Source organism: Lycium barbarum, chromosome 11 (genome assembly GCF_019175385.1).
Source record: "Lycium barbarum isolate Lr01 chromosome 11, ASM1917538v2, whole genome shotgun sequence".
Lineage (NCBI taxonomy): Eukaryota > Viridiplantae > Streptophyta > Magnoliopsida > Solanales > Solanaceae > Lycium > Lycium barbarum.
Genome location: NC_083347.1, coordinates 107,835,270 through 107,847,134, shown reverse-complemented (window position 1 = coordinate 107,847,134; position 11,865 = coordinate 107,835,270). Strand labels below are relative to the sequence as shown.

The following is an 11,865-nucleotide window of genomic DNA, read 5'->3' as shown; positions in this document are numbered from 1 at the left end:
GTTTCCAAATTAGGAAAGAGATCATTCATTTTGGCATGGACTAAAAACGAAATAGGTTCACATAAATTGAAACAGAGGGAGTATATCTTAACCATACCAAATTAAGTCGGTATGGTTCGGTATTTTTAAGTTCGGTTTCAATATTTTGCGGTATGCTAAATCGGTATCATAATTTTTTCGACTTCGACTTACATATACTTAGATCGTAGAGAATTATGACTTCGACTATCCAAGAAACGTCTCAATTATATTGTATTAACACCTTACACTTGTAAAAATATTCAAAAGAAAGTATAAGCAATCCCCTTCGTAAATCAATTACACAAAAAAAATATTTAAATCAAGATAGAGTAGTCAAATTTTCAATGTTTAAACAATTAATTTTCTAGTAATACTAGTTTATATATTTGTTAGTATCATAATACTAAGATATAAGAATTGTAAAGTAACTATATATTCGGTATTTTGGTATTTTCTTTATGAATACCGAATACCATATCGAATACCAAATTTATTAAAATACATACCAAATATCGTACCAAATACCATAATACTGAAATCGTGGTATAAAAAAAATTCAGTTTTGGTATGGTAATCGATATCTACCATGCCATTCCCACCCCTAGTTGTAAGAAGTATGGAAGGGAAGCTTGGTGCAAGAGTAGAGTTGTTACCGTGTGATTAGAAAATTGCGAGTAAAACAAACAACAACAACATACCAGTGTGATCCACAAGTGGGGTCTAAGGCATACCTTACCTCTACCTTTATGTGGTAGAGAGGTTGTTTCCGATAGACCCTCGGTTCGAAAGAAAAGACTAGGAAATTACAAGTAGTTTGAAATAAATATACAAGATAAAGTCATGCACAATTAGAACTATTCACGCCGTCTTAATTTATGTGACACTTTGTGCTTATCGAAAATTATTTGACTAATATTTCTAAATTGAATTAGAAATTAACTCAATATTTTAAGATTAAAATTTAGATTTTCAAAAACTATAAGAAAAGTACTATAAGCTGTAATTATTATCATGCGACGAAAAAAATACTCATATTGTAAAATATTGAATTTCAAGAAGCGAAAAATGTCACATAAATTGAAAAGGAGTGAGTAACGGCAAGAGCTTAATGTATCCGATTGAAGTGCCTTGTCTTGTACTAAATCAAAAAGCAGGAAAAATTGGATCAGTTAACTTGTAAAAACTTATCTGCATCGGGTGTTTATAACAAACCAATACAACTTATCATGGTAAAGTGATTTAATGAGATAAAAGTTACAATGTTAATTAGTGTTGCTTAAGCAAAAGAACTACATATTCAAAAACTTGACATGTCATACATGTATTGAATTATTGATATAAACACGAGACATAAATAAGTTTTTACTCAGCTATGAACCCCTTGAACCAGGAATGTCTATCCATTGTATCTGTAGCTCCGTTTCTGTGGGGTCCAGTCCCCTATCCCATATTTTAAGAAAGGAAGATTTTTCTTCCTTTGACAAATTATACATTGGCAACAATTGTGGACTTGGCTAACAAGCCAATTTCTTTGTTCACATTTTCATGATGTAAGCGCTTACCTCATCATAATCGTGATGTAAGCGCTTACCTCACCATAGGAAATTCATTCCTATAAATAGGCAGCTTATGGTTCATTTGTAACACACCAAAATCTCAGACAATACATCTGAGTGAGAGCAAAGTGAGGTATTCCATAGACTGTAAGAAAATAGTCTGTGAAGAAAAATAGAGTGTGAGTGATATTGTAGTGAGGTGGGAAAAATCAAAAGAGTGTTTTTCTTTTTGAGTGTGTAGTGGTCATTGGAGTATTTATACTCGTGACTACACAGTGTAAAATTCCTTACTATAGTGATATCAGCTGCTCCTCTTGGCCGTGGTTTTTCCCTTATTCAGAAGGGTTTCCACGTAAAATCTTGGTGTCATTATTGCTGCATTTTATTCTTGCTTATTTAACCATAACTTAGTGTTCCGCGTTTATCACTAATACCGTGAATATTATTTTTGCGGGTCTATTTTATTCCCAACAAGTGGTATCAGAGCCAAGGTTCTGTCTGAGTATGCTCTGTGGTTGCAGCACAGTCTGAACTTCCACATCAGAAAAGAATTACTTTGGTCTTCGAATAAAATAGTATTTGTATTTGTGATAAACGATGGAAGCCAACACTAGTAGAATGGTTACTTTGAGTGGCGTAAATTATGCCATCTGGAAGGGCAAAATGGAAGATTTGCTCTATGTCAAGAATTTTCATCAACCTGCCTTTGGAAATAAAAAGCCTGATAATAAATCAGATGAAGAGTGGAATTTGTTGCATCGGCAGGTTTGCGGCTTTATTAGACAGTGGGTTGACGATAATGTGTTGAACCATATTTCTGGAGAGACACATGCTCGGACCCTATGGGAGCGTCTTGAAAGTTTGTATGCTCGAACAACTGGTAATAACAAGATGTTTCTGATAAAGCAAATGCTGGGTTTAAAATACCACGATGGTTCCGCAATGACAGATCATCTGAATATTTTTCAGGGGATCATGAACCAGTTATCTGCTATGGGCATTAATTTTGATGAAGAAATTCAAGGCTTGTTTCTACTTGGTTCCCTACCAGATTCTTGGGAAATTATTAGAACTTCATTATCAAATTCTGCTCCGGATGGTGTGATCTCTATGGATCTTGCCAAGAGCAGTCTTTTAAATGAAGAGATGAGAAGAAAATCTCAAGGTTCCTCCTCATCAGATGTCTTGGTGACTGACACTAGGGGGAGAGGCAAGAATCGTGGTTCTCAAAATAGAGAACATCATAGAAGCAAATCCAGAAGCAGACTTAAAGATATTGACTGCTATCATTGCGGGAAGAAAGGGCACACAAAAAGGTTCTGCCGGATTTTGAAAAAGGAGAATAGAGAAAAGGAGGAAAAGAAAGAAGATGGCAATCGTGTTGCCGCTATCACTACAGAAGATCTTGTTACTGTCCTTGATGCGGATCTGATAAATATTGCTTGTGATGAGTCAAGCTGGGTTGTGGACAGTGGTTCCGCATCTCATGTGACATCAAGGAAGGAATTTTTCTCATCCTATACTCCGGGTGACTTTGGAACTTTGAGTATGGGTAATGAGACTGTATCCAGGGTGGCTGGTGTTGGAACGATCTGTTTGAAAACTAGTATTGGAACTAAACTAGTTTTAAACAATGTAAAGCATGCACCTGATGTTCGTTTGCACTTGATCTCTGTTGGTGTTTTGGATGATGAGGGATATGTCAGTACCAATGGTGCTGGAAAGTGGAAGCTTACTAAAGGTTCCATGATTGTGGCTCGTGGCGAAAAGCGTCGTGGTCTATACTGGACTACGACCTCTACCTGTGTTGATATGGTGAATGCAGTTGAGAGCAATAGCTCTTCAACGTTATGGCATAAGAGGCTTAGCCATATTAGCGAGAAAGGACTAAATGTTCTGGCTAAAAAGAAATTATTGTCAAATTTCGAAAGTGCTAAATTAGAAAAGTGTGAGCACTGCTTGGCTGGAAAACAAAATAGAGTTTCTTTCAAGTCTCATCCTCCTTCAAGAAAGACAGAGTTGCTTGAGTTGGTGCATTCAGATATATGTGGTCCACTAAAGATAAGGACTTTGGGTGGTGCACTTTATTTTGCTACCTTTATTGATGATTGCTCAAGGAAACTTTGGGTCTACGTCTTAAAGACTAAAGACCAAGTGTTGGGTGTCTTTAAGCAGTTTCAGGCCTCAGTTGAAAGAGAAACTGGAAAGAAGCTAAAGTGTATTCGTACTGATAACGGTGGTGAATATTGTGGACCGTTTGACGAATACTGCAAGCAACAGGGTATCAGACACCAGAAGACTCCTCCTAAGACTCCTCAGCTTAATGGTTTAGCAGAGAGGATGAACAGGACCCTGATGGAAAGAGTCAGATGTTTGCTTTCTGAAGCAAAGTTGCCGAATTCCTTTTGGGGTGAGGCATTGTTGACCGCCGCACATGTTATTAATCTATCCCCTGCGGTTGCTTTGCAAAGTGATGTTCCAAACAGAGTCTGGTATGGCAAGGATGTTTCCTATGACCACTTAAAAGTGTTTGGTTGCAAAGCTTTTGTACATGTGCCTAAAGATGAGAGGTCAAAATTAACTGCCAAGACAAGGCAGTGCATCTTCATTGGTTATGGCCTTGATGAGTTTGGTTACAGGCTATATGATCCAACTGAGAAGAAGGTCGTGAGAAGCCGTGATGTTATCTTCATGGAGGATCAAACCATTGAAGATATTAACAAAGCGGAGAAGATAAAATCTTCAAGTTCTGAAGGTTTAGTTAATCTTGATCAAGTTCCTCATACAAATGTTGATGACGTTGGTGGGCTCGATGACGATGGTGATGCCCAGAATCATGTTCCAGATCAGCATGTTGATGATGATAACGATGCTGCTATTGATGAGGTAGATGCTCATACTCATGAAGTCGTGGATGAGTCAGATATTCCACTTAGAAAGTCTACTAGACAGTATGTTCCTTCTTCCCGTTATTCACCTAATGAGTATGTATTACTCACTAATGGGGGAGAACCTGAATGTTATGAGGAGGCCATGAAAGATGAGCACAAGGATCAATGGATTGAAGCCATGCAAGATGAGATGAAATCTCTGCGTGAGAACCATACTTATGAGTTGGTAAAATTGCCTAAGGGCATGAGAGCTTTGAAGAACAAGTGGGTGTTCAAAGTTAAAGTCGAAGAACACAGTTTGAAGCCCAGATACAAAGCTAGATTGGTTGTTAAGGGATTTGGTCAAAGGAAAGGTATTGACTTTGACGAAATCTTTTCTCCTGTCGTGAAAATGTCCTCCATTCGAACAGTTCTTGGTTTGACTGCTAGTCTTGATTTGGAGATTGAGCAGATGGATGTGAAGACTGCTTTTCTTCACGGTGACTTAGAAGAGGAGATTTATATGGAACAACCTGAGGGCTTCAAGGCAAAAGGTAAAGAAAATCTTGTATGCAAACTCAAGAAGAGTCTATATGGATTGAAGCAAGCTCCCAGACAGTGGTACAAGAAGTTTGAGTCTGTTATGGGGGAGCAAGGCTACAAGAAGACTTCTTCAGATCACTGTGTGTTTGTACAAAGATTTTCTGATGATGACTTTATCATCCTTCTGCTATATGTGGATGATATGTTGATTGTAGGCAAAAATACTTCCAGGATTGACGAGTTGAAGAAACAATTGAGTAAGTCTTTTGCAATGAAAGACTTGGGTCATGCTAAGCAGATTTTGGGCATGAGAATTACTCGTTCGAGAGATGAAAAGAAGCTTTATTTGTCGCAGAAAAAGTACATAGAACGTGTACTAGAGCGCTTCAATATGAAGAGTGCTAAGTGGGTTAGCACACCTCTTCCTGGTCATCTGAAATTGAGCAAAAAGATGTGTCCTACAACAACAGAGGAAAAAGAGAGAATGGCCAAGATTCCTTATTCCTCTGCCGTCGGAAGTTTAATGTATGCAATGGTATGCACTCGACCAGATATTGCTCATGCAGTCGATGTTGTTAGCAGATTTCTCGAAAATCCAGGGAAAGAGCATTGGGAAGCTGTGAAGTGGATACTCAGGTATCTAAGAGGAAGCGCAGATGAATGCTTGTGTTTTGGAGGATCAAATCCAATTTTGAAGGGCTATACAGATTCTGATATGGCAGGTGACCTTGATAACAGAAAATCCACTACTGGATATTTGTTTACTTTTTCAAGGGGAGCTATATCATGGCAGTCGAAGTGCAGAAGTGTGTCGCACTGTCTACAACGGAAGCGGAGTATATTGCGGCTACTGAAGCTGGCAAAGAGATGATATGGCTCAAGAGATTCCTTCAAGAACTCGGATTGCAGCAAATGGAGTATGTTGTCTATTGTGTCAGTCAAAGTGCAATAGACTTGAGCAAGAACTCCATGTACCATGCGAGAACAAAACACATCGATGTCAAATATCATTGGATTCGTGAGCAATTGGAAAGCGAATTGTTCCAAGTCAAGAAGATTCACACGAATGAAAATCCTGCAGATATGCTGACCAAGGCGGTACCGAGAGACAAGTTCGAATCGTGCAAAGAACTTGTCGGCATGCACTCAAATTAGAAGCCAGTGTACCCTCCTTCAGGTGAATGAGACTAGAGGGGGAGATTTGTGGGGTCCAGTCCCCTATCCCATATTTTAAGAAAGGAAGATTTTTCTTCCTTTGACAAATTATACATTGGCAACAATTGTGGACTTGGCTAACAAGCCAATTTCTTTGTTCACATTTTCATGATGTAAGCGCTTACCTCATCATAATCGTGATGTAAGCGCTTACCTCACCATAGGAAATTCATTTCTATAAATAGGCAGCTTATGGTTCATTTGTAACACACCAAAATCTCAGACAATACATCTGAGTGAGAGCAAAGTGAGGTATTCCATAGACTGTAAGAAAATAGTCTGTGAAGAAAAATAGAGTGTGAGTGATATTGTAGTGAGGTGGGAAAAATCAAAAGAGTGTTTTTCTTTTTGAGTGTGTAGTGGTCTTTGGAGTATTTATAGTCGTGACTACACAATGTAAAATTCTTTACTATAGTGATATCAGCTGCTCCTCTTGGCCGTGGTTTTTCCCTTATTCAGAAGGGTTTCCACGTAAAATCTTGGTGTCATTATTGCTGCATTTTATTCTTGCTGATTTAACCATAACTTAGTGTTCCGCGTTTATCACTAATACCGTGAATATTATTTTTACGGGTCTATTTTATTCCCAACAGTTTCATCACTCTCAACATATCTCAACCTAAGAAAAACATTCTGTACAACCTGGATCAGACAAGCAAGTTCGTCTGCTTGGCTTTATTTTGGTTATTATGGTTCCACTTGGAATGTTTTGAACCGCAGTTCTTCACATTTTATCAATGGTACAATGTCAAAGTTATATGTTCCTGTTATTTCTTTTACTTTGATTATTTGTATTATTTTTAAGGTTAGTATATTTTTTTCTTTAGTATTTTCATCCTAACTTTTCACTCGTGCATTTTTTTTTACGACCCTGTTATGAAACACAATTTTTTTTGAGCCGATGTTCCATCGGAAATAATCTGTCTAGCACCACAAAGATAGGGTAAGGTCTGCGTACATCCCACCTTTCTCATACCCCACTTGTGAGTAGTGGTGGAGCCAGGTAGGGTCACGAAGCCCCTTTGGCTGAAAATTACACTATTTATATATGGTTAAAATTATTTTTATGTATATATAGTGGATGTTGAACCCCTGTTGACTTCTTCATGCGTTTACTTCTTTATATTTTAAATTTCGTGAAAATATTTTGAGCTTCCTTAGTACGTCCAAGTTTAAATGGGCTGGGTCATAATCGATTTGTTGACTTGACCCAACAAATTGAACAAGAAAATACTATTGGGTCAAAGTTAGTAGGGAATCTCTCTTATTTTCTAGACTAGATCAACTACTTAAGAGGAAAATGAAAGTGATTAGTTAATTACCACCCTGATCGGGAGAATTAGTTCCGCTATAGATAGTGTTAAATCTTCATTTTTCTCAGGATTAACATTCTTCTCCACCACTCTAGTCTTCAGTTTCTGCAACAATAATTTACACAAAAAATATTAATAATCATAACAAAGATAAGATTGCGACACTGAAATTAATAATCAAAATAAAAATCTATGCTGAAGCTTATTCAAGTGCAAGTATATGTTATAGCTTATTCAAGTCCAATCTCACACATGTTCAAATCATTATATGTGAGATTAGATCTAGGGCATGTCAATTATATCTCTAATTAACACTTGGTTTTGATGTGGATAGCTTCTTCCTTTACCCGCAAGTGCTGGACTTGAGTTGATGGTACTCATAGAATTGTTTCTTTCTTTAATCCTTTGTGATTCTTGAATACAGTGTTGCAATTATACGCTTAACGTTGTTTGGCTGGCGGGCTAGTTATGCTGAGATTATATCATATGGATTGTTTATAGTGATAATACCGTAAAGATTGTCCAGCAACAACTTACTCCTACCATTGAAGGCAGAGAGGCTGCTCCGAAAGACCCTCGGCTCAACTAAAACGTTGTTTCAAAAGTCCCTCAGCTCAAGTAGTTGCGTCTGCCTGGAGTCGAACCCGGGTCTATTCCTTGGAAGGCAATTATCCTAACCGTTGGACTACAAACGCTCTCTGCAAGGATTGTCCCTTATGCAAAAATCTGTTATCTTCAAGATCTGTTCTTGTTTTTCCACATATTTCTAATACACATATTATTACTGCTCATTTTATTCCGCATAAAATAACACATGGATAGCCGCATAACTTGTGCAAGTGCTAACAATACGAAGTTTAATAAGACCAACTAAATGTTGCATTAAGTTATCCGGCGATTATTTTTTCTTCCCAACATTGTAGTATTATTAATGGAGAATTTTATGTCAGAGACTATTTTGGTTGACGAGGTTTAAAAGTTTGGTGCTTTGGTTTCATTTTATTTTTAAAAATATGTTGTTAAACTAGATTTCAGCTTTAATTTGGGTCCATCAGATGCAATATGATCACAAGGGGTGACGAACTTCATTCTTTTTCAAGAAACAAACAGTACAATTACAAGGAAGTGGAAAGCTTGGTTGAATAAGTCCTTTATCTTCAACATTCATTTCTATTGAATTAATATTATACTCGATTGTTATAAATATGTTATTCCGTACTCTCAAGTACTTGTGGTTGTGATTACACAGATTATAATAATAACAATAATGACCAAACACTTAAAATAACTGGAATTATCTATAAACTTCGTCGTTAATGTGTTTCCAAATAGCTCGTGGCTAACTTTATTCTTTGATAATAAATTGGCTAATCGGTGTAGGCGACAATACAATTAGTGTCGGATTTTGCTGGTTTAGTACAGAATTTGGGTGTCGTTTCTAATTTTTTTAGTAGTGACAAAGGAAATGATGTAGCATGGTCTTATTCTCTTAGTATATTCTATTCTGGGAAATGGGCAAGTCGAGATGAATCAAACCTGAAGTGTAGTATACCATAATGTATCTAACAATCTAATCTATGCTTAGAATGAAATTAAAGCATAGTCAATAAGAGCGAACAACAAGAGAATGTTAAAGGTGGGAAATCTCAGAGGTTTCACGATTCTTTTATCTGAGTTTACTTAAGAAGTAAGGATATTGATTCCTTAATGGAGAGGTTCCATACCTTTTTTTCATATGATAACGTGTGCTGGTAACGATTTATAGTGGCAGCTTTAGAATTTCGATGTTGTGAGTTTTGAGTTAAAAGAGTTGGTCGTCGAACATCTATTTAACTTTATCCGTATCTTGTTTTTTCCACATATATAGGGTTCGACCCTAAAGCACTTATCTTATTTACTAGCAAACTATGCCCTGCGATGCACGGGGTCCAACATGATTAATTTAGTTACTCAATTTAGTTAGTCGTTATGGTTTGTATATTTTGCAAAGAATACTGCGATTCTCCATATTTTTTTTTCTTTTCGTATTATTTTTCCCTTTAATTTCTTAATTGTTGTTAAAATTTGTCTTATTTTGGTTATGTCCACCTCTTTTTATATTTAGTAAGTTGACAATTCAAATATCCTATATGTCAAGTTTATAATCACAAGATTCAAAGGATATTTTATTATATTATACACATTTTTAATTTAGAACCACAAGATAGTCTATCTTTATTTCTTAAACTCCTTGTCTAGTCAAACGTAGACACCTAAATTGAGACAGAGGGAGTATATGCCAAATGAAGGAAATGAAAGGACAATTGAGATACTGCGAACACGTGGGGACTTAAAAAGTAAACACACAAGAGGTAGTATTAATGTTAAACTTATGAAATGTACAAATGTTAGTCCTGGCTTAGAGTACAATTTCAGTTGCTTTTTGTACAACTTATTGTTGTTGTGTTCGTCCACTTGGGCATTTGTTGTTAAAAAAAAAAATTGTCTTATTTTGGTTATGTCCGCCTTTTTTTATATTTAGTAAGTTGATAATTCAAATATCCTACATGTCAAGTTTATAATCACAATATTCAAAAAATATTTTATTATATCATACATATTTTTAATTTAGAACCACAAGATTAGAAAGTCTATTTTTATTTCTTAAACTTCAGTCTAGTCAAATGTAGACACTTAAATTGAGACAGAGGGAGTATATGCTAAATGAAGGAAATGAAAGGACAATTAAGACATTGCGGACTTGTGGGACTTAAAAAGTAAACACACAAGAGGTAGAATTAATGTTCAACTTCTGAAATGTACACATGTTAGTCCCTGCTTAGAGTACAATTTCAGTTGCTTTTGGTACAACTTATTGTTGTTGTGTTCGTCCACCTTGGGCGTTTATACATAAGAAGAAGAAGAAGAAGAAGAAGAAGAAGAAGAAGAAGAAGAAGAAAAATATAGAATAGAAAAATAGACATATATTTTTAGTAATGTGACCAAGTAATATGGGACGGAGGGAGTACTTCATTTATTAATTCTTAAGGAATGTGAAAAGTTAAGTATAGTAATGTGGTGTCACGCCCCGAACCATGGCCTGGACGTAACACGGCACTCGGTGCCTGACTGCATGTGACCGAGCGAACCACATGGCTTGCTGAATCATCATGATACATAACATAAGCGGAATATAACGTGAATGCATGATGAGCCTTTATAAAACATGGTAAGTCATAATACTTAATAAAATACTTGTTTAAACATGAGTGAGCCAAAATGGCTATACGACTCCAAATTTCTGACATGACATAACTGACTTGTCTAGTCTATGAAACCTCTATCATGAGTCTGACTGAAAAACATACTTACTGGGACAAGGCCCCCAGCATACCTTTAGATGCATAATTAATCATAAAACAAAAGTTGACTAAACCCCGAATGAGATGGGGCTCACCAATAAGCTGATACGAATGTTGTCCTACTGGGCAGATGTGTCGTCCTGTATATCAGTACCTGCATCGTGAAATGTAGGCCCCCGGGCAATAAAAGGGGACGTCAGCACATTGAATGTACTGGTATGTAAAGCAACTGAAAGAAATAACATGGGACAGGGAATAACATGATAAGAACTGAAACTGAAAACCTGGACATGAACATGAGCATGAGTACATATGTATATATATAACATTAGTAAAAACATGATAAGTAGGGAGAGCAATAACTTATAACTGATCCATGGTCTGGTGCTTGCGTCCCGCCAGCATAACACTCAGTCCTTTCCAGGGAACATGAGATTTGATAAAATATGAAAGGATCCAGTCATTATGAGAGATCGTCCGGGACATGGGTGGAGCGATCCTCATCCTACGGTGGCTACGTAGTTTCAGGCTATCTGAAGCCCTCCTCGGTAATTAATGCAACTCCCAAAACATGAACATGTAAAATAGTGGCACTTGCTGCCCATGGTATATCATGAATCATAACTTGCTTGTACATAGTGTTCATGAATCATAACTTGCTTGTACATGGTTTTCATGAATCATAACTAGCTTGTATAGTTTCATAAGATAACTTGTCATAGTCTTGCAAAACATGTTTTTGGTTCATGAGTAATAACAATAGTTCGAAATCATATATATATACTTGTCTTGAAAACATGCTTGTAACTTGCTGGATGAAATCATAAAGTTTCATATAAACATAATGAGAACACATGAGGAAGAATTCATGATTCATGGATTAAGCTAGGATGCCTAATATCCGTAATGGAAGATTAGGAATACAATAACGAACATAGATACAAAATTCATGTACATACATACATAATTACGGGCTACCAATATGTTGGGTTTAATGCCCTAGCAT

At 36.5% G+C, this 11,865-nt stretch overlaps 1 long non-coding RNA gene across 1 annotated transcript; it reads left to right on the top strand.

The window, feature by feature from the left end:
* Window positions 1–6,190: 6,190 nt before the first annotated feature.
* Window positions 6,191–8,309, top strand: LOC132619230 (uncharacterized). The gene is made up of 2 exons (XR_009574624.1): window positions 6,191–6,945; window positions 7,943–8,309. It is a non-coding gene; the product is annotated as an uncharacterized LOC132619230 (long non-coding RNA).
* Window positions 8,310–11,865: the final 3,556 nt, after the last annotated feature.